At 37.6% G+C, this 22448-nt stretch overlaps 1 protein-coding gene across 7 annotated transcripts in view; it reads right to left on the bottom strand.

Moving 5' to 3' along the window:
* Positions 1 to 22448, bottom strand: part of NCOA2 (nuclear receptor coactivator 2) — a 187722-nt gene that overhangs the window by 104372 nt on the left and 60902 nt on the right. For 6 of the 7 annotated variants that reach the window (XM_071554368.1, XM_071554367.1, XM_071554373.1 and 3 more), the window contains one exon: positions 16570 to 16813. The exons of the other annotated variant lie outside the window; for it this stretch is intronic. The gene's annotated coding sequence lies outside the window, so the exon portion shown is untranslated. The remainder of the gene's footprint in view (positions 1 to 16569; positions 16814 to 22448) is intronic. 7 annotated transcript variants of the gene reach the window in all.

Here is a 22448-nt window from a genome sequence, read left to right as displayed (position 1 = left end):
TAACTTTTGAAAAATATTTTACATTAAAAAAAAATAATGTGCAAAAAGCTTTGTATAGAAAACTGTTTAGTCTCAACCCCAAATTGATACATGAGATTATTTATGAGAATGTAGCACTAGGAAGACAGTTTATTTTTTAGTTAACACCACAGCCATAATGCTTTGGATTAAATACTTAGCCTTGCAATTCTCTGAACTGTCTTACCTAACATTAAGTACAGGGCTCCGTTCATGGCCTTAACTGTGAAGATTATGTGTAAATGCTTTCTTGAATTAAGCTCAGAATGTTCTTACTTTTCAGGATGGAGTCCTTGTGTTATCTCAAACTGCTGAGAACTTAGAAGTATACAACATGTATAAATTATCTGTTCAGCTGCCCTCTGAAGTGTAGGAGTAGTAGTAGCCAAGGTCCTTATGCGTTAGCCAAGAAAGCCTTGGGTTGTTTCTTTGTTTTGCTCCTGTTTGTTTTTCCCCAAAGAAAGAAGGTACTATAATCTGCCACAGAGGGAACTTACTCTGTTCAAATAACATGATGTCTAAAGAAACCAAAAATTTATATTTTACAGGGGGAAGAAATTATCACCACTGGCTTGTAATAATTGGTATTGAAAGACTGTTTCATTAAAAGTCAGCACTTCAAAGCTAGATTTCACTAACACCACAATGTTTCCTTTACAGAAAATGAGGTTTTAAAAAGAAATCACAAAAAACACACACCTCCTTATTCATCATGTATTAAAATGAGGTAAACCCAAAAACTAGTTACTGAGACACCATAGTACTATTGTGGGAGGAAAAAAAAACCAACCTGATTTGTCTATGCAATCAGAAAGAAATGGAGTTTAAAGACATAGAGCATGCACTAAGAAATGACAGATTTGCCAGAATTTTCCTGGGATTAATTAAAGGGGAATAATTTTAAATCCTTCTCTTCTTCCCAAGCCTCTCCAAGCTGAATTTACTTCATTTAGGTAACAAATGCAAAGTAGGCAGAGAGGCCTGTGCTATTTTCCAATAAAGTCATCTGCAGCAAAGCGATCTGGTTTAGAGAATTTTTTAAGCTTTCAAAATACAAAATCAAACCAAAGACCAATATTCCTCTGCACAGAGTCCTTCAGACAGTAAAACAAAATGTGCGCACGTCATAAAAAATTTCCTGCACATGATTTACAAGAAACCTGCTGAAGTCTTGATATCTATGCCCAACTGCAAAAATATCTGAATGTAAGAGAGACATAAGTAAAGCTTCTTGCTGGAGTCGAGTTTCTGATTCCACTACCCCACAGCTGTCATGTAAACAGGAGTATCAGCATCGAGGACTGGGATAAACACAAGCCACCGTGCAAAGGTGAGGGACAATGACCACACGCAGCACATGTTTCATCACAATTTGCCCCATACCTTCTCTGTATTTAAGCTCCTTAGTTTTTTTTTTCTCTGCTACTTTCACCACCTGTGCTTAAGCAGAAATTATTATAAGCTTATTAGCTGTAAGTGGTCACGTCTACAAACATGGGAAGGGTTGGTGCTTGCTGCCAATCAGCTTTCACTAATCTGCACCCTACTAGTGATCCTACTGCTCATCGAGGTTGACTGCCAGCAGGTCAAAACTGTCCCCTGAGTCAAGAGAGGCACAAATGTCAAGTTCCTGCCTCCCTCCCTTCTGCTAAAGGCACATATCAACCTCACTTCCAAGTCTTACAGAAAATAAATGTACCTAGTTTTCATTTTGAAGCTATTTGTTGTGATACATGCGTTGTGCAAAGCCAGTGATCTTCACAGCTTAAGTGTGGAGAAGAGAAAATCTCTCAGATCATATACCTTGGGAATGGAGATCTGGAGAGTTCCTCACTCGTATACAAATGAAGAGAGCCAAAGTCAACACTTTTCTGTAATAAATATTTCACCTTAATTTTGATGCTTTATGTTAAAAAACCAACCAACCAAAAACCCCCAAACTCTAAATCTGCATCTTATCTACTTTAGTGATGGCAACTTAAATATATCAGGAAAAACAGTTCTTTTAGCTAGATCTGTATGGGTAGATTGCTACTTTTATCCTCTGGTGACACAGCTAGCAATTAGCTTGGTGAGCAGCATTGACAAGAACTGTGCTATAATCTATGTGTTAATTTATTTGTAATGATTATACAATGGTTGATTGACAACTTAAAAACTTCTCAATATCTAGACATTCTTGTGATGATAATTCACTTGTAGTAACCTAAATATTACTGGTGTGGCAGTGATGGTGCGCTCTTGCCATGATAACTTCAAAACCAAATTAGACCAGGTATGGACAAAGGTCAAAAATGCCTCGATATGGAACCATAAGAAAAGATTCCACCAGGTTTGGAAAATTGTCTTCTGGGAGCAGAAAAAGCCCATCACATTTCACTTGAAGCTGTATGCAAGGTGTGGCCTAAGAAATTATAGCTTTTATCAGTTAGTCTTTCAGAGCACATGCAAAGGAAAACTAAATCAGGTATTTAGATAACTTTAAAAGGAAACTAAGCTTACGTGTATTGCACACAGGTGTTTCACTTACTTACCAAAGGGTAGATAAGAACTTTTTGTGCCACTCATAATGGAAACCTACATACCTAGCTTTGAGCGATACTAGAAGAGTCATTTTAACTATTTTATTTTCAGCAACGATTAGAAAATATAAGCATCTCTGTTACATGATGGCAAGAAAAAGATGATCACAATTAAAAGAGGAATATGAAGGCACTATAAAGGACATGTCACTGTTAAAGCTTTAACATATGCCTCGGTTTGGTTGATGTGTTAATATGTTTTACATTTTAAAGCAGCACACAGGGTATTCATTAAGTTCCTACAGTTGTTGGAGATATTTCAGGTACTGGAATACAAAAAATACAAATAAAAAAAAGAGTTATTTACAAAACAGCTGTGAAAAGTGCACACTCTTCAATCAGATTTCTATTTTAATCAATGAAATGATGAGAATAATCCCACAAATTTCAATAATGTTTCAATAGTAACATTTCAGTAATAACATTTCAAGATCTTTCAGGCAACTTATCTTTTTGTACTTCAGAAAGAACATGAAAGAACATAACTGGACAAAATTCAGAACATTCTGTGATTCTGAAAATCACTTTTTTCCCAAATATGAAACCCACCTCCCTAATTCATTTCCTTTTCTATTCCATATACGAAGAACATTTTTTCTATAGTTGTTTTAGGTTCCTGCATCTCCCAAGTATAACAAATCCAGATTATGTTTATGAAGTTGGTACTTAGGAGGTAGAAAGCTGACAATAACTTGTCCCTGTTTTCAGGTGAAATAGCTGTCATGCAAACAAACCCTAGTTCATTAAATTCATGAACACAACAGACAACCACTTCACACTGAAAAACTATGCTACTACCCTTAGATTAAGGTTACTACCTACGTTTTAACAAGGTCTGTGGGGTAACCCTGCCAGCCCATGATCTCTGGCAGAGGCTGCTTTAACGCTGGGAGCTCAGCCTCAGCAGGGAGCACAGGGCAGTACTGTGGCTCCTGAGCCTCCTCTGAGGAGCTGGGACATCAACAGGTCCAGGCAGATTTTGAGTGCAGCTTAAACCTGGTGATCTGAAGGCTGTTCATCAGTAAAACAGGGGAATGCACAGGGGGGATTTTTAACTGACTTACAGTTTGTTTTGGGGTGTGTGGGGTGTTTGTGTGTGAGGTGGGTTATAAAACTGTAGAAGGAATTCATCTACCCCAGTGTGTGCTGTTTGGCATTTAAGGAGAGTAGTTTTGATTTCGCTATATTTCAACAGCCAGGAAAGTTTTGAAATCTTGTGTGACCAGATCAAATTCATGCAGTAGCAGTCACTGAGCTGTTTAAGTGCCTAAAAACTTGCAGCAGCAGCTCTTTGCTGCAGGTACAGGCATGGCTAAAATGAACACAATTTGTCTCCAAAACTAAATGGAATTAAACCCAGCAGTCTATGTACAGTGCAAGCTTCAGCATGATTTAAAAGAAAAAAAAACGAACCCAACTAACCACCCTTTATTTTATCAGTATTTGAAGTCTCTCCCTTCCTCCAAACAGCGTTTTTCCAGTATCTTATTTAGCTTACTACCATATGCTTGCAATTTCTACTCTCTGTATAAGTCATTCTGAAAAACCAAGGAAAATTTTTGTGAACCACAAATATAATAAAATAACCCCCTCCATGAAATGGTCTAAAAAGCCTGGATTGCTTCTGCTCTACCTCTCCACATCTGGCACATGCATCAGATTACAGGCCAGCAAGCAACACAGACACTGAAAGGGATATAGTGGGTGGATCAAAACTAGAAAAAAGTATGTCTTCTATAATTCAGACTTTCTCCAAATGCCAATACGTCAAAGCATGATAAGGGGAAAAAAAAGACCAACAACCAAAACCAATTGTGGGACAAGTCTGCTCTCGTACATACATGAGACACACAACACGTGAAAAGCCGTGAATTATGCAAAATATGCTCAGATAACTTCAGAACTATCAGTCTGTGCCAAAAGTGCAACTGGGCTTCTGATTTTGTAACTGACAAAGTTTACAGGAAAATGGCAAACACTGCTTTCTAATTCACAAGACACTTTCACTTTTTCTAATTTGTCACGTATTTCACAGGTATAAACAAAAACAAAAGCCACTGAATTACCTAAATGCCACAATATAGTAAAATAAACAGTTTATCAATTGGTTTTTGTGACATTTCAGTTTTGCAAACTTAAAAACTCAGCCAGGAAGATGCATGCATCTACACAAGGATCTAAGGAGCTCGTTGAGACCCTCATTTCCCATACCGCTCTCTGAAACCACATTCTCCTGAACCCTTCAAGCCCACATCAGCAGCACAACAGCATAAAACTTTCACTGAGTCTTTCTAGCTTAGCAATAAATCTACTGCAGTCCAAATTATCAAAATTATTCAGAGCGTTCAAATGATTTTTTTTGTTCCAAATGGACTTGGCACACTAGTCAGGAACTTGTTGAGTCAAACATGAGCAACAAAAGTGGAATTCTTCTTACTAAGCTAATTGATGGCCCTACAAAAATGAAACGCAACTGCATATTCAAAACTTTCAAAGACATACTGTATTAGAGTTGCAGAGAGCCTTCCCCTCAGTGCCTGCTGTAATACGATCATAATTGCTGTGAAAGGGCGAGAGACTGACTATATGTTAAATCCTGCCATCTGTAGGTGCTTTCCACAGTTCCATTTGCTGCTGCTGGGTCAAAAGTTTACCCTATTTTCGCTTGTTCATAACCAATCACACAAGTCTCTGCTATGCATAATCTTTGACCTACTCTCAAAGCAATTTTTGTATTATATAGTCATGTGATCACACTGAAAAAACCCACACATTTTATTAAGAATACACTTCTTGTTGGTTAGTTTAATAATTATTATTATTTCCATATTCAGTAAGTGTACTGTACCGACCTTGTTTTCTTTCCAGTTAACTCCCTTGGAGCACAATCTCAGTGCCATGAATTCTCCAGCATTTCTGGCTAGTTGCAATCCAGAACCACCACATGCAAAACAGGGCCAGAAAGCATTCACAATCTCTGTCGTTTTAAAAGTAGGGGGAAGGAACTGTAAACACTTAAATTAATGTTCACAGTGAAAACAAAAAAAATGTTTCTGAAAATTAGGAGTGTCATAAGAATATCTTTGCATATTTACCTTAAACACTAAATATGCAAAAATATACTGCAAGGAAACATTTATGCTACTTGATATTATTATTATTAAATATCTACAGAACAAGCAGACCCATGAACAACAGAATTAATTAAGCCTAATCTCCCACAGATTTATACCTCCTGCTTGGTTGAATTTGGTGTCTAGCTTTGAAGGAAACATTTCCCACAGTTGGGACATTTGTTTAAAGCCTCTCTTTTCCCATCACTAGGATTCTCAGGCAACTAATAAGATTGTCTCATGCTGCAACCTTTCCCTCTGTCAGGGCACCTTTAGGTGCTTCCACCTATAGTCAGTTATTTATTTTCACAAAACTTATGTGATCTGAATTCTGAGAACACCACTGTACCAAAAAATGTGATGAAAATCAGTAACAGGTTCAAAAGACACTGAGGGAGATGAAGGGATGTGTAGGGATGTGTGTGCATCTATGCAAGCGCATGGTGTGCGACCTCACGAGCCTTGTTTCTAAAAGAAAAGAGGCTAATAATAAAGGAGAATATATGATCTTATTACTATTTCACTGAAAACTAATTTAGATGGACCCAACTTAACAGTTGGCTATACTAACAGATCCTCTAAAAGTAATACCACAATATTTAAATCCATCTTGTACTTTTGGTAGACGGTTTTTAAAGAAAAACAGACACACAGACTCCATTTAGCTTCCAAAAGGAGATATATAGAGATACTGTTTATTAATCTAACATATATGCAAGTGTGTTCTGTCTTCAAGAATATAAACAGAAGTCAGCACATACATGAATAGTTATATTCCTCCATTTTACATTTGACTCTTAGTTGCTAAACAAGAGAACACAAGCCAGCCCATGCCACTGAGATCAGTTTAGTAATAGATATCAGAAAATAATCAAACAAGTAACGGCACTAAGCCACTTCTAAGCAGGTCATAAAATATGTTCACATACAAAATTCTAATAGTTGTTAAGTCAAATAATTTACTAAAAGACAGAAAAAAATTATCCCAAACAAATAAACCAAAATATAGATTTTAAGGCCAAAACAGTCTACCATCTCACCTCTTGTACAAGAAAGACCACAGAATTTTACTTAGCACTTCCTACAGCAAAGATCAAGACCTCAGATCTGCAAGCACAACCCTTCAGAATACTATACATGAAGTCATACACTATTTCCATCACATACTACTTCCTTAAACTGAATAGTGTTAGTCAATGAGATGTTTAGATAAGAGAAAAAGCTACTGATAATGTTGCATTTCATTTAAACAAACAAATAAAAACCAAAGTTAAATAGAAATCAACACTTTAAAGCAATGAAAGTGATTTATCTAACTGGGAGACAAGGTGGCAGAGGTTATTTTAGACATAAATTTAAAATAATGAATTATTAAATTATTAATATTAACAATCATATACCAGACATTAGCTGCCAGATATTACCTAAAATTCTATACCACAGAGATATTTGTTATACATATTATAAACATAAATATAAAAATAAACTGTGTGCATATTTATATACAGCATTCGGACATCTGTTTACAGGACTGGTATCACCTATGATCCAGGCCAGGAACAAGGGGAAAGCAAGATGGATTCTGTTACAGGAAACCTACTGCACTCAGCTTATCAGCAGCAAAATTATCAGTAGAAAAAGCCTGGCATCAAAGAAGAAACAAAAAAAAACCAAAACAAAAAAACAAAACAAAACAAAACAAAACAAAACCAAAAAAAACACCAAGGCAACAGAATGGACCCTTAAGAACACAAAGGCGAAGGCTGGAGGTACCCAAAGGCATCTCCAGTGTGTCTGAACACAGGGAAATGTTTTACGTTGGCAGAAAAGACCTATCTAGAGCAGAGCTCAAACAACTGCAAGGGATGACAAGACTGAAGAAGTCAAGTTGAGAACTCAGGAAACCTGACTCAAACCCCAAGGTGATCCAGTGGCATGGAAATGCTATAAAGCCACATGGTAATTTTTGAAAGGTTCTGTATCTCTTACTTATCTACAATGGAAAAAGTGGTTTTAGAAAGTTTGCAACTGAGCATGCATTTACACAGTTCTTTACATTTCTGGGGTAATTTGGAGAGTTCAACACTGACCTTGGTAATGTGGTTAGCTGACTCATGAGGACCCCATTCCTGATAAGGAGAAACAATCTGTCCCCAGAGAACAGATCTTTCATGAGAAAGCCAGAGGCTAGGGGAATTTACAAGTACGTGGATTTTATGTAGGTCCATAGGGCAATGACATGAGGGAACTGTGATACAAGAGAATTTTTTTCTTTCAGTTTTATTTAAGAACAATTCTGCTATACATATTAGAGACCAGGCCAACTGCAGTAACTCCTTACAACAATGCATACATTTCCCTATTTGACAGTATTTGAATTAAGCAATCCAGATGATTGGTTTAAATAGACATACACAAAAGTAACAAGTCTTTTCTACCATCAGCTGAAAGAACAAGTTATAGTAAGTTGAGAATATAGAGCTACCACCCAATTTGTACATGATTTTTCTATTGTTTCATTTTTACCTCAACCATCTTCACTAGTACAAGAGCTTAATAGTTTCTTAAACGTGAAAATTCTTAAAACAATGAATCTGAAAAATTACCAAAGTTAAAATTTTTAAACCACATAAAAATTTAAGTAATAATTTAATATTTAACCTTATGATGATAAAACACACAACCAAGTGTAGAGATGATAGTTAGAGGCACTTGTTTTGGATGACCCGCACAGATTAAAAAGGTATTCAGTGCTTTCATGCAATGGGTATGTATATTATCTCAGAATAATAAAACTTTATATACTATCACTGCATATCAATGAAGAGCACATATACAATTTTGTACATTTTATTAATATTATTATTGTTTGATATATATACAGAGCTTTCCAGTTTCACATGCTTTTTTCAAGATTAACAGGTGCAGTCTTAATCTTGCAATTCTCCTAAAAGGCAATATAAAACTATAATATCAAAGTCCACTCAAAAAATAGTATTTGACTTGTCAAATGGCAATTAGAAGTTTAAATCTGAATTACTTCATATGCAAATAAGATGCTTTTTATATGCTATGGGAGCTTGTAATAGACAGGTAACTTTTAAAGCAGTATTTTAAAGGACATAATTTTCTATTAAAAGAGATCACATGACAAGGAGTTGGCAATTCTGTTTCAGTACAGACCTCGCTTCCCAGTCCCTGGGGTAATCACCAACCTGACCAACCTGCACACGCCACAGAAGCTATTCTAGAAATATTGTCAAGATGTCCTCATACAAATAAAGCTGGACCACAGGAGAAGGAAGACTCTTCCTTCTTGGAGACAGCCGTCTGGATTGTGGCAAGTCTCCAATACAGTCTACTTGCTGGGCAGCATTTGCTGCTGCAAACCTGCTCTCCACTCCTTTGGTAAAAAGCAGAGCAGATGGAAATTTCCTGTAGGCTGGTCTTGGCCCAGAGACCACTGTTCAGACCATAGTCCTTCACGAATAAGAGCAATCCATTCATTGCACAAACTGACTGGCCCTACTGTCCTCTTTCACAACACAACCCCGTTCAATCCCTTAAGTCAGTGATAAAACACAGCGCAATGTGAGTACATTTCAACGCTTGTGCCTGGGCTAGGAACTAAGCCATGAAGGAAAATATGGCCATGTCACGCTAAGCAAAGAAACATATGAGTAACTCTGGCACGCACCTAAGATAAGGCTCTTCTGAATGACTGAAGGTAATGTTATATTGATGCTATAATAAATTATTACCTACAGGCACAGAATAAGCAGATGCACCAGAAGGTGTACAACCATCCTCTTCAGACTGGCAGTTGTATGTTCTTCTCTTAAAACATTGGAAAACAAGAATAGGAAAAAATCCTTTATACAATTAAAAATGTTATAAACCTGTTGCATCCTGAAAGTTTCCAAATTTTACTTAGTATGAAAAAACCACTTCAGTATATGTAACAACCATGGGTTGAGTAGGAAAAAATCCTTTATAAAATTAAAAATGTTATAAACCTGTTGCATCCTGAAAGTTTCCAAATTTTACTTAGTATGAAAAAACCACTTCAGTATATGTAACAACCATGGGGTTTTTACAGGATGCAAGTGAGTTCTGACTTTCACTGGTTCTCCCTTGTCTCTCCTGCTAAAACATAGCTATAAACACTTGGGAGCTCAAAGCAGAACTCTGTCCTGATCTCTGTTTCCTTTGCAATCACTGTTGGATGTATCTTGGTTGTTATACAGAGGCTGTTAAGACTGTTTCTCCTTTCAAAACTCCATTCAGAAACATGAGTCAAGGTTCTGCTCATTGATATAGCTTTTCTAGTTGTTCCAGTGACAACAAAATGGTTTAGACAGTTTTTCCTAAAGAAATGAAAACCCTGGGACAGGATGACACAGTCCTTTTAAGGACTTTCTTGCATTAAGACAAAAGATGCTCACTTTAAATGTATGATAATGCACTATTTATCTGATAGTTGAAGAGGAAAGCTAGAAAAAGGAAGGGAAATGTTCCATATTATGTTTAGGACAAAGTAATCTTTGTTGGGCTCTGCCTAGAGGTTTCTCACAGCACTTTGCAAAATGCAATGCTACCTATCACATGAAGAAAAGGTTCACTGTCAATTACCATATGCAGCAAGTGCTGCAGCTTCATTAACCAAGCAGAGCTTCCCTGGAGGAACTCTTCTGGGATAGCAAACTTTCCCTGGAAAACTTTCCCTCCTCAATGGCTCTTTCCAGGAAGCAGAGTACATGGGGACCATTCAGTAGGTATTTGCTGCTCAAGTGCATGATATCAGCAGAGACAAAGAAGTGTGACAGCCATGTTCTGGATGAAAAGTAAGGGCTCTCTGCAAAAGCTCCCCAAGCAGCCTAAAACATACTTGAACCAACCCGAGAGTGTACGTGAGCAGAAGAGGAACTCTTTCCTATCCTTTTGTATTCAAGTTTTTCTGTGACACTAAGTGCATGAGCAGAGTCAAAGGCAGGATGGGTGAATTAACTCAGAAAAAAAAGCTGTCCAAAAAAGCTGAGCAATCAGTCCTCAAAAAATTAATGATAAAAGACTTTGAATAAAGCCAATTTGTAATGGAATGTAAGAAGGGAAGTCCCTAAAGAGAAAAACTGTCTACCAGCTCTGCAGCAGGTTTTGCTGCCCCATGCAGTTTACCATGGCAAGAAGCCAACTTGGCAAGGCTCACTCTTCTCCAAGGAGCCTGGCAGCATGCCAGCCGCACTCACAGGTCTCCTTGCTGCTGCCAAGCTTGAGGGGCAACTGAAGACCCTCTTCTGTAAATCTGCAGATCTGCTTATGAGTGGGAATATTTGTGTTTTAAAATGTTCTTAACCAAGTCAGGTTTCCTCTGTGTTTATACAGTGACTGAACAGGCGAAACAGAATACTTAACCCAGCTAGAGAAAATGAGCCACAGATTGTTAATTATATGGCTATTTGCACTTTGACTGGAGGAGGAAGTAAGCTGGTTATAACTACTTTGGGCTTTACTCCTTCAACTGCATTGAAACCACATTTATGACAGCTGAAACAGTGCAATTTTATATAAATGTGGGTGCTTCCTGTTTTTGAAACAAGTCCTTGTCTGCTTGTCCTTACCTCACAGGGTAACTTCACTGGAACCAGAACATATTAAATCTGCTCAGTTTTACTGACCTTAAGATCTGATTTTACTAACTGTTTTTAAATGTTTAGATAAAACTCATATATTGGACTACTGCTGCCAAGTATCTCTATTTCTAGGACCTAACTGTACTTCTCAGGCATTAGGAAACACATGTTTTTCATGTGTGAGACTTAAAAAGCCCAGCTATGACCAGGGTGTGCTCAGTCCCTGGTGACGTGGTCATGGTCACTCTCAGATGGGGAGGCAGGTGCACTGCACTTCCCTGGCAGGCAAGCTGCACTACAAATAGCACACGCAGGCAGATCTATCTTTTTCTGTTCAATATGCAGTATTTCAAGTAATTTGTAATAGCAGGTTTATTATTTTGCACAGTATAGTATTCATTCCTCATTGTGGCAAGTACATGTTCAATTTCATAGACAGAGTGTGGGGAAGAACACAGTCCTCCTTGCATAAACTGAAGAAAATCACAATTTGACTAGAAGATAATTTTGAAAATACCATTAAACAACCCTAATAAGTAGCAGTATGCTTCCTGTCCTTTTCTCTCATTTGGTTTATTTATGTTAGTTGGATCTCACAAACCAAACTTCTGCAATGAGTACAATGATGTAAATCAGCACTCTGCTTTTCCAGTGACAGTCATTTTCCTGCCACATTATAGCAGGAAGATTGATCATACTGCTCACCTGAAAAGCAAATGCATATCCAGTAATTCCTGATGATAAATTGTGATGATTTTTAAAGAAAAAAACCAAAACCCACCCACATTTAATTTACAATGTAGTCCTCCAGATTTAGTTCGGGACATACTGCTTGAAAGTCAAGTACTCCTATAAAAATGCATTATATTTATGGTCAAGACCAGCAAAATCCTTAACAGAGAGAAGGGGCAGCATTTCTACTACCTTGGTTATCCTCTTCAAGACCACAACTTCTTATTTCGGACCATTAGATCCCCTACTTAAGAGTAGGAACTTTCCAGCTTCACAGTGCTAACAGAGTGAACAAACACAGACCCCTTAGTTCGCACACTGAAAGCAGATTAAATAAAGATGCAGTTTAAAAGTCCTTGTGCAAGAACCTTCAACTAAAAGAAACACTAAAGATAAAATTTCAAATTCAATTACACCTGATTTATTGATTTCTCTCAACTCATGCAATTCACAAAAACACTTCCCTTGGTTGTGTTCTTCCTGCCTCAAGTCAAGGCATGGTTTTGAAGCCAATTTAGAACTCGAAGAGGCTGGTCCTGCCATTCTTCTCTTCCAGGCCATCTTCAGCAGAGACAATTGTCCAACTCTGCAGTTAGGAAGTTCAAAGAGTTCAAGAGCCACTCAAGTGACCCAACAAAAATGCAGTTAGCTGACCATTGGTTTGGCTCCCTGAGTCAGCTCAGCCCAGAGTCATAGCTGCAGCAGCAATGCCATGAGGGAGACAGGATAACACCTCGGTATGGAGGGTGCAAACCACACTTCTGGAAGATGTTAGACCAAAGCAATGATGCTGCATTTGTGGCATCTCCACAAAAACTGGCCCCATATTCAGCCTCCATCCTCTAAACAAGGGTGGACAGAAAAAAAAGCCAATTCATGATGTGCATCTAGAGCAGCCCAAATTAAACAGACTCACAGAGCTACAAAGTCTCAACTCATTTTCTGACTTTTTTTTAACTGAAACCAACTGTTTCTACATGGAAGTGCTCAAGTCCAGATCTTTGCAAAACTTATTCCCCAAAGTAATGTGAGCATATCTAATAAGGAACAGAAAAAAGGACTTAATGAAGGCAACCCAGATTAGCTGAATGACACATCACAGTGGAATAATTCTGCTGTTAAAGACCATGCAGATGTAACGATGGAGGCAAAGAAAGCCTTTCTTTAGCTACAGCACAGCTGCCGCATACAACGTCAAAAAGACTTGGCACAGGCTTTCAGCCACAAAACTTTCCCCTCCATTTCATGAACATTATCTGCAACTTCAGTGAGCTGCACCAATGACAAAATCAACACACAGGGAGTTTGGAATATCTTAGCAGCAGTGGGACAGCTTCTTGCACTGCCAATACTCACATGCACCATCAGAAAACTCAATACATATCTCCGTTCCTTGTCAGCTCAGCAATTCCTCAAAAGCAGTGATATCCCACACTGCTGTCCCTCCTACTTAGACCTCCATTTTCTTCTGTTTTAAAGAAGACAAATTACTACATAATTAACCTATATTAGAGGTTAAAAATAGATGTAATTAACAGATAATTTCCTTTACTTTTTAAGTAACATTAGAAAGTATTATCAACTTCCATACACATCCTTCATACACTAATCTAGTCTAAACAGACACCCTGACCACAAAGCTGAAAATGCCATAGCTTACAATCACACTGAATGCACATACTTAATGCCATCTTGTATTTTCCATTTAAATATGTGCTACAAAGAAAATATATATTCACTGACTAAATTCCAAGTTCATCTTTCCCCTTTAAATGCATCAAAGTACCACAGCCAGTTACATGCAGTACATTAGAATTTGCATTGATTTTATATCTTTAACAGCAAAGAACACAGAACTTAACTTGATTGGCATTACACTTGTGATTTCCTTTCAGTGATACATCCTTAGAAAATGTACTTGAGAACTTAAACTGTTTTCAGAGGCATGTTATGTGTATGAGATTAAATTGGAGCATTGCTGACACATAGGAACAGAATTCTAGAAACTGTTTTTTAATTTCTCCTTTTTTTTCCTTCTTTTATTAATTCATATGACATCAGCTTGTTGACTCTGTAACTCCCTTAGGCATCCACCACATGAAGACAAACTGTTTTGTCACCTACGATATTGTTTTCCACAACTTTGAAGATACAAAGGATTGGGCCAAATGAGAAAAGAGCAATAGGAGCAACTAAAATTCTGTTAATGTTCAAACTTTGTAAGTAAAACAGAGTAGAAAACAATGCAGAAAGAAAGAAATATAAATAGAAATGCACCAAAAAAGTATTTTTAAAAAATTGTTCAATTACTTCATTAGCAAGAACTTGATACAAAGCTGGAAATCCACAGCTTTAAAAACTGTTAGTCATATTGATTAAAAACAGTGAAGAAAACTCATCAGAGCATACAGAAAGCTCAAAATACTAGAAATACTAACAACAGTATTACCACATTCATGAAAACACAACACTTTAATGTGACCTACTTTGTAAAAGCAAAAAAAAATAAAGAATATAGGCTCTAACCCCCAACTCTACTGATCTTATAAAACACTATCTACTTCTCAGAATTAGTAACAGACTCATGAAACTGAACCAATTTGTTCAACAGATGTTTCAGGCTAACTCAAAGAAATTTTACTTTTCTATTGTAGAAATAGTGTGTGCTGAATAAAATTCCACTATTATTAGCAGCATTCACAATATATTAGCTCATAATTAGCTCCCATTTCCATTCTTTCTTTCTTTCCCACAACAGAAAACATTTTCCATACTGTATCATATGTGACACTGAAAGAAAGTAGGAACATTGATAAAATAAGTCACCCTCCTCCTCTCCTCTCACAACGCCAGTTTTATGGGATATGCAGGAATGGCAGAGGTTTTTTTTTTTCTTGGCGTTCCTCTGCCCACATTAGCTGATAATCTCCCCCGCCTGGCTGTGCCAGCACGCTGCCCCGCAGGCCCACAGCACCCCTGCTGTTCCATCCCGTGCTTTTCTCCAGCGGGCTCTGCAAATCGTGCCATCCTTTCGTAATGTGTGCTATTGCATCAGTCTAATTGCAACATAATTCTCAATGCTCTAGGTAAAGCAAATAATTTCATTTTTAACTTCTGCTCGTAAAACACAGATTGTCTCCCCGCCGCCTTTTTTGTTTATTTTTAAAGATTTAGAGAAAGACTTGCACAAACTGCACAGCAGTAGTCAAACAAAAATACCTTATGTTTTCTTCGAAAGCGGCACTTAAAAATATTGCTCAACACCTAAAGCATTGCTGCAGCCTTTCACAGAGCCATAAGGCAGTAGATCCCCTGTGAGCAGGCTGGAAAGGGAACATACATTCTTACTCTGTGTATTTAATATAATATGAACCCATTATCAAAACTTCATAGGTTTTTATTCTCTCTATTTCTTCCCTGTAATAGAGAGTAACAGCTTATCTGGCAAACACAATCACTATGTTTCTAGGCACCAAAGACACGCTCTTAGTTAATTCATAAAGTCTGATCTAAATGTTAGATATTTTGCATTCAGTTTAGCTAAGTTAAAACAATGTTTTGCCTAACCATTCCTTGGCCAAAAAATTCTCTGTTATCAACTGATTACAACAGCATTGTAGCTAGCCATGGACATCACACTAGGAAAATACAAATCCCGAGCCTGAGGAAACACAGATGAAATTCTAAACCCCAAGCCACTGTGATAGTGGGCATTACAAACATTGTCTACTTAGTATCTGATACAATAACCAGGCACAAGAGCCATGTGCCTGCAATGACTGATGAATTTACAGGTCATTTTGGTTTTATGTACATATATTATCTGAGTTGACTGCATCAAAAAAATACTGTGCTTCTAGCACCCCAAATCATCCTACATGACACAAATGTCTACACTAATTTCTAAGGCAAGAACTCACAGAAAGAAATATCAGAAGTTTCAGAAAACCTAAACTTTGCCTTTGTTTGCTTTTGTGGCATGGTATTTGTAGCAGTTACGTCATACCATTTACACAGCACCTCTTCCATATTCAAATAGTTACAAAATAACAACTAATTTAAACAATAATCTGTTTATCTCTTGGCATATAGTCTTATACCTTATTTACTGCACACTACTCTAAGTGGTGCAGCTGAGTGCTTCATCAACATAATGGTTAGTCCTACCCTTACTCTGTTACTCCTAACTTAGAATAACCGCTATTCCTAGCTTCCTAACTAAAGCTGTGACCAGCTTTAAGGTCAAAATGATTCTCCAATTCTGAAGACAACTTTGTCTCCAGTTTGGCATAACTCAGACCTAATTTTTTCTCAGCACTTAGCATTACATTGTGCTTTATATAGCACTTTAAAACCAAAGCCCCCACTGCCTCACTTCCAGTTCAGTTCTCAGCACTCTTCCAAGAAAGATCCAAAGATCTGAAGTCATCCGCAAGAAAGCAAAACACATACAATTAGCAAAGACATGAGGAAAGCTACTTATGAGCAACTTACCTAGCATCACCTAGGAAGTGTGCAGCACAGCCAGGAAGAGAGAGTCACTCGCCAGGGCAGCATGCAGCTGCGCAGACCACCAGAATGGCTCCTGCCTCCTGCAATCCCCTGCCTCTTCCACGCACACTTCCTGACTTCTGCTGGAAGTGAGGCAGGGGTACTACTGAGAACAGCTTTTTCAAACGCATCAACCAGATTCATTCCCAGAACAAGTCCATCCTGTGCATGGAATGAAGCAGGGATCCTGCAGGGAAAAATACAGCACATCAGCATGCGAGAAAATACCATTAAATTGAGAGGCTTCCTCACAAGGGGCCAAACAAAAGAGATTTCCAAAGACAAGCTCAGTTTTGACATTCCTTGACTTGGACACTGCCACACTGCAAAAATGTTTGCATTCACGACTTCTAGAAAAAAGAAATTGAGATATCAGTCGGGTCACACTGACACCTACAAAAACCAGCAGTTGGGTTGAAATTTTTAGGTGTACCATGCAGCTCTTGCGGCAAAGTAGTAAACTAGTTGCAAATGTGAAACAATTCTCTGCATGAAAACTAGGCATAGGTGATGGTTAAAAACATGCTCAACAAGCTTCTACTGAAATCAAAGAGTGTTTACTTAATAGTCAAAGATCTCTGGATCTTCCAGAACAAACTCCTCTGCGTTTCCCTCAAGCCATATGCTCTGGCCCATGTTGATTCAAGCCCTGGTCCTTCTTCATTCCTACCTTCAGAGCCCTTGCCAAGTCTCCCCTTACCCCCACTCTCCAAAGCTTTTCATCTCTCCCGGCTCAGTCACTTCTAGGCTTGGCTATCAGTGCCACACTCTCTGCTTAACTCCCACTGCTTCCTTCATTCCCCAATATTAACTCTCACTCTCACCCCAGGACTGTCTCCCCTGTTCACAGTCTGTGGTGTTTTGGGGCCATGACCACACCAGGGCCCCATGCATGTCAGTGTCCCAATGGATTCACTTCTAACTCTCAGGCACTGAGGTACAAGGCATTGGTTTTGTCCACCAGACCAGTCTCCCCGTCCTGTTTCAGGCCATACAGCTCTCACATGCCCAAAACAGCATGCAAGAATTATCATTTCTTTAAAAAGGTTAGTTTGATAAATCTGAGAATTTTGCAGTGCTGACAAAGGCAAAACTGTGACTCATAACCTGCTCTTCTTCCCCAGTGCCTATCACTAGTGCTTCCCACAGTGCCATCTAACTCCTAGTCTGTATTTCAAAGGGAGGGACATGGAGCATTTCCAAAAAAAAGGTTGTTGGTGGTTTGGTTGGGTTTTTTGGTTGGTCGGCTGGTTTTGTATCTACAATGAGAAATACCTTTTTCCACACATTCTCACAGATAGCTAAAATGTTTTGGCAGGAAAAAAAACCCAAACAAAACCAAAACACCACCAAAAAACCCCCAAACAACCCAAAATCCCCAATTTAACCTAGAGGCAACTGCCTAGCCTCAAAGGCTAATGTTTTGTAAATTATTGAAAACTCCAAGGAGCATCCCATCCTATACTGGGAAGCATCAGGCAGTCTTCCTTACTGCAACTACTGGCATTCCCCTTTCTCCTCTTAATAGCTTAACTCATTCAGTTCACTGAAACGGGATCTGTGCAAACCTTAACACCTGAGACCAGTGGTCAAACTGAAGAGGAGCAGCTGCTGAGGGACTGCCAGAGTGAACCCCATGCCACACAAGCTGACTTTGCCTTCACCACCAGTTTTGTTGCATGCCAACAAGCAGTGTCAAAACAGCATCATCAGACAACAGCATACAGTCCAGCTAGCGCTTCTTCAGATACCACAGTCTTCATCCTAGAGGAACCAGTGACTGCCTGAAAAGCTTCCCTTGCTCAAAACATAGTTCTAGGCCATGAAGAACTGAAGTAAAATGGGTTAGCTTCATTTCTGATGAAGGTCACACACAGCTAATAAGACATAATTTAAGCAAATCCATTTTACTTCACATTTGCACTAAATTAGGAACAGCCCTGTATCAGCTACAAAGAGGCAGGATAACTTCACACAATCCTATTGCTGTGATCACTTGCCCCTGCCTGGAGGGGAAATAGCCTTCTTGTATGAAATTCTGGGAAACTTTTTCTTTCCTGTTCTCTAATTTAGCAATTCTTTATCTCAGCATGAAAACCAAATGCAGCACACTGTTGAGTAACATAAAGAAAGAGGGAAACCTCTCAAAAAAAGACAACACATTATTTTAGAGTGAAGTTCAATTTACAGATTTTTATATTGAACTCTTATTAGCAAACAGGGCAACAATTTTCCAATGGCTATAACAAACACTCTGCACAAACATGGTCCAGAAGAGCGGACCAGGAACTCATTCTCACATGCTCATAGACAGATGCAAATTATAATATGGATTAAATGTACTATGACATTTATCTTTTAATAAGAAATAATTATTTCTAAGGAATGACTATTCATGTGAGATTATATTTAATCTAGAAACATCTGATCCATCTAATTCCTCGTGACTATGGCAAAAAAAGTATGGGACCCACATGCACACTCCTAGAATATTTGTGTTAATCTTATAAAAATAAACTGAGAAGCTTCAACTTTACTGTGTAAGACAAAATGACCATAAAAAGCTCATTTCCATTTTCCAAAATTACTAATAAATAATTTTATTATATCTTGAATTCAATTTAGTAATGAAACTGGCTATCAAGTATTTATATTAGCTATATGTACTTTTAGGCCAGAATAATTATCTGTTCACAGGTTACAGTTAAGATGAAAAATATAATTAGGTTGAATGAAACTTCAGTATTTCAATGTACAATCACGGAAACTATACAAAACTTCTTGCTTAAAAAAAAAGAGAGCAGAATTTCATGCACTATTTCATTTGGCACAGTAGAACATTTGCTGTTGGCAAAGGACTTTTTTCAATGAAGAAAAAGGAAAGTATTCCCATTCATACAATGTCGTCCAAATGATTAGAAGTATCAGGCACTGGTAAATGTCTCTCAACTGTAAACTGGAATAGATTTTGCCCTACAGACCACTATATTGTGTTTCTAAAAAGTCATCTGAAGTCCAGCAGACCTCCAAAAAAGCTATCTACTTTTTTAACATAAGCTAACCTAATTATTTTGTTATCAAAACCAGTATTTATGAGCTAAAATACTACATCAAGTAGGAAAGCTTTAATGTAAAACAAATCATAAAATACTGATAACGGAAATGCTTGAAAAGTCTCTAGGATTGCAAGTATTTATGTAAGATTTGTGACTATATAAACACTTGGTCACAGACATCAAGAAAAAGGTGAGTCTTGGTGCAGTGAACTAAACATCAAAAAGACTAATCTTCCTTAGGACAGCATATTCCTACAAGAATCTAAGACAGCTGGCTGAAGTGTATCAAACACCTTACCCAACAGCAAAACCCATCTAAGACTATAAATTCATTGTAAGGTAGGATTCCCCTCATTTTATTTTATTTTTAAGTAGTTTCCAGCTTTTTTGAAATAGAGATTCTTCCCTGAAAACCCTCAACAGCTTTCTATTACTAATACAGTTATCAAAAAAGCCACACTACAATGCAAATAAAGCACTTGCTATGGATCAACAATACTGTCATCATTTGATGAGGGATTCTTCTCTGTACGGTAAAACTGTTTAAGGAAGCTGTTCTTTAAATCACTATAATGAAAAAATTGCTACAATACTAAAACTTTCAATTATCAAAAATCCCCAAATTATCCATTCCAATTTAAAGAAATATCTCAGAATTCTATAATCCTATATAACTATAGAATCCTATATACTAGCATCAACACAAAAAATACTTTATGCATTGATCAACATGTATAGTGTAGTTTACTCTTTTATTTCAATCTGTTCAAATAACATGACACAATGAGTTCAGTATAAAACATTATGGTTCTTACACAAATAAACAGATTCCCACATTAAGGTTACTGCTCCACAATACATTGCACACAGATGGATGCTCACAGCTTGCCCTCACACGGGAAAGCAAATTAAAATAAAACGGAAAAGCAAACTTACACCTGTATTCCACTGATTGTATTGACTTTAGGTCTATTGTTTAAAAACAAACAAACAAACAAACCTGAAAACAGCACCTACAGCTTCTGACTGCTGTGGCACTGCATCCTTAGTTTTGCAGCTCATTGTTATATTGTCTTGGAAACCAAATCAAGCACAATAAGCACCCACAACACCAATCCTCTGCTAACACCATCCAAGTGAAAGGTAATTCAGCATCAGTTAAAAATTTTTAATGTCAAATGATTTTCCCATTTTTTACCAGTTATTGAGGGAACTGTCAAATGCAAAGTGGGTCAAAGCATCACAGCTTTGTGAAATCAACTTATGTCCTCCGCTGACTTTTTCTTAGAATTTACAGCAATTTCCAGTACCTCAAGCACTGTTCTGATTGACCAAAGCTTGGTCATTTCATAAGCATTTCTCTTAGACGAGTATTTAAGCCTACCTCACTTCATGCACTCTACATGAGAATTTGTTTTCCTTAATCTATGAACGGCAGTGCCAAACCAAAAATAGCTATAGATCAAACAGTAAAGAGTATATAGGTGTATGTAATCCATACGTCATCTACTAATCTACTTACAGACGGCTATGTTGTCAAAACTATACACTTGTGTCTCAGATTTGTGAAAACTGGAAGTTATATACTTATGTGTGATTTTTTTTTTTAAGTAAAACAGATAATTACAAAAGCAAAACTGAGTATCTGCATGGATACAAAGATAAATTGCACAGAAAGCTAACAAAAAGGCCTTAGAATGAATGCAAATCTACCTGTAGCATTCTCTGGCCATTGAACTGGCTCTTAGAACATGTCTCAGGGTGAAGATGACTCCTGGCACACATTTGGCTCTGGTAACTTACCAAAGCAAACCTTTTAAAGTTATCCCACTTTTATTACTGTGGCTTGGAAAACAAATACACTGTGACCATTTATTTTTGTGAGCAAAACCTCTTTTTTTGCTACAGGGCTTTATGACTATTTTAAAACTATGGTTTAGTTTTCACTGAGATAATATTCAGGAATTCAAAACTACATTTGCCAAAGACACAAGAAAATTCTCCACAGAGTACGGAATAAGAAACTGAACTGAGAAATATTGCTCCTAAACATAACAAAATGCATGTCATGCACACGTTCCTTAAAAAAATAATTATGACTAACTCTACTACACGTTTAGTGACTGATTTGTGAGAGTCTTTGAATAAAATGTCCTTGTTCACACTATCTTGCTATCTCCAGAAATTGTAGATTTTGAGCCTGAAATCCACACTGAGCACAGAATATTTTCTAACAGATACTGTGTGTGGAAACATGAGTTTGGTGTCTCAGTGCTTGACAGCTCTGATTTAATATGCTGATTTCTACTCTGCTCCCTGGGCTGCATTTGTAAAACTTAATAATCTCCTTTATGAGATCTCTTATTTGAATCCACAAATTCTTCCTTCCTCTCATGTAAATACCTCAAACAGCATCACATTATTCTGGACAAAAATGCTCAAAGTGCACTCTTACACCAGAGTACTGAGCCAACCTAACAGCTAACTCCTATTAAAGAGTTCCTGTGCTCCTATCCCTTTCCTTGCACTCATCTTATGCTGCTCAATTTATCCTGCCATGCCAAACCTTCTCACTTACTTGTTGATGCTTCTCCCCTTTGCACAGGTAGATTAACACTTGCTAGGCCAAGACTAGGAGGCAGGCATATTTGCTGTCAGGAGAGGACATCTGTTTAAGGTAGACAAGCCCTGCGAACTGCGTGACTCTGCCTCTGCAGCCTGATGACTATTGCCATCTCCCGTCTCTTTCTAATGAGGGTAAAGAAT

The sequence above is a fragment of the Pithys albifrons genome, chromosome 4, assembly GCF_047495875.1.
Source record: "Pithys albifrons albifrons isolate INPA30051 chromosome 4, PitAlb_v1, whole genome shotgun sequence".
In the NCBI taxonomy this organism is placed as follows: Eukaryota; Metazoa; Chordata; class Aves; order Passeriformes; family Thamnophilidae; genus Pithys; species Pithys albifrons.
This window is presented reverse-complemented; position numbering and strand designations above follow the sequence as displayed.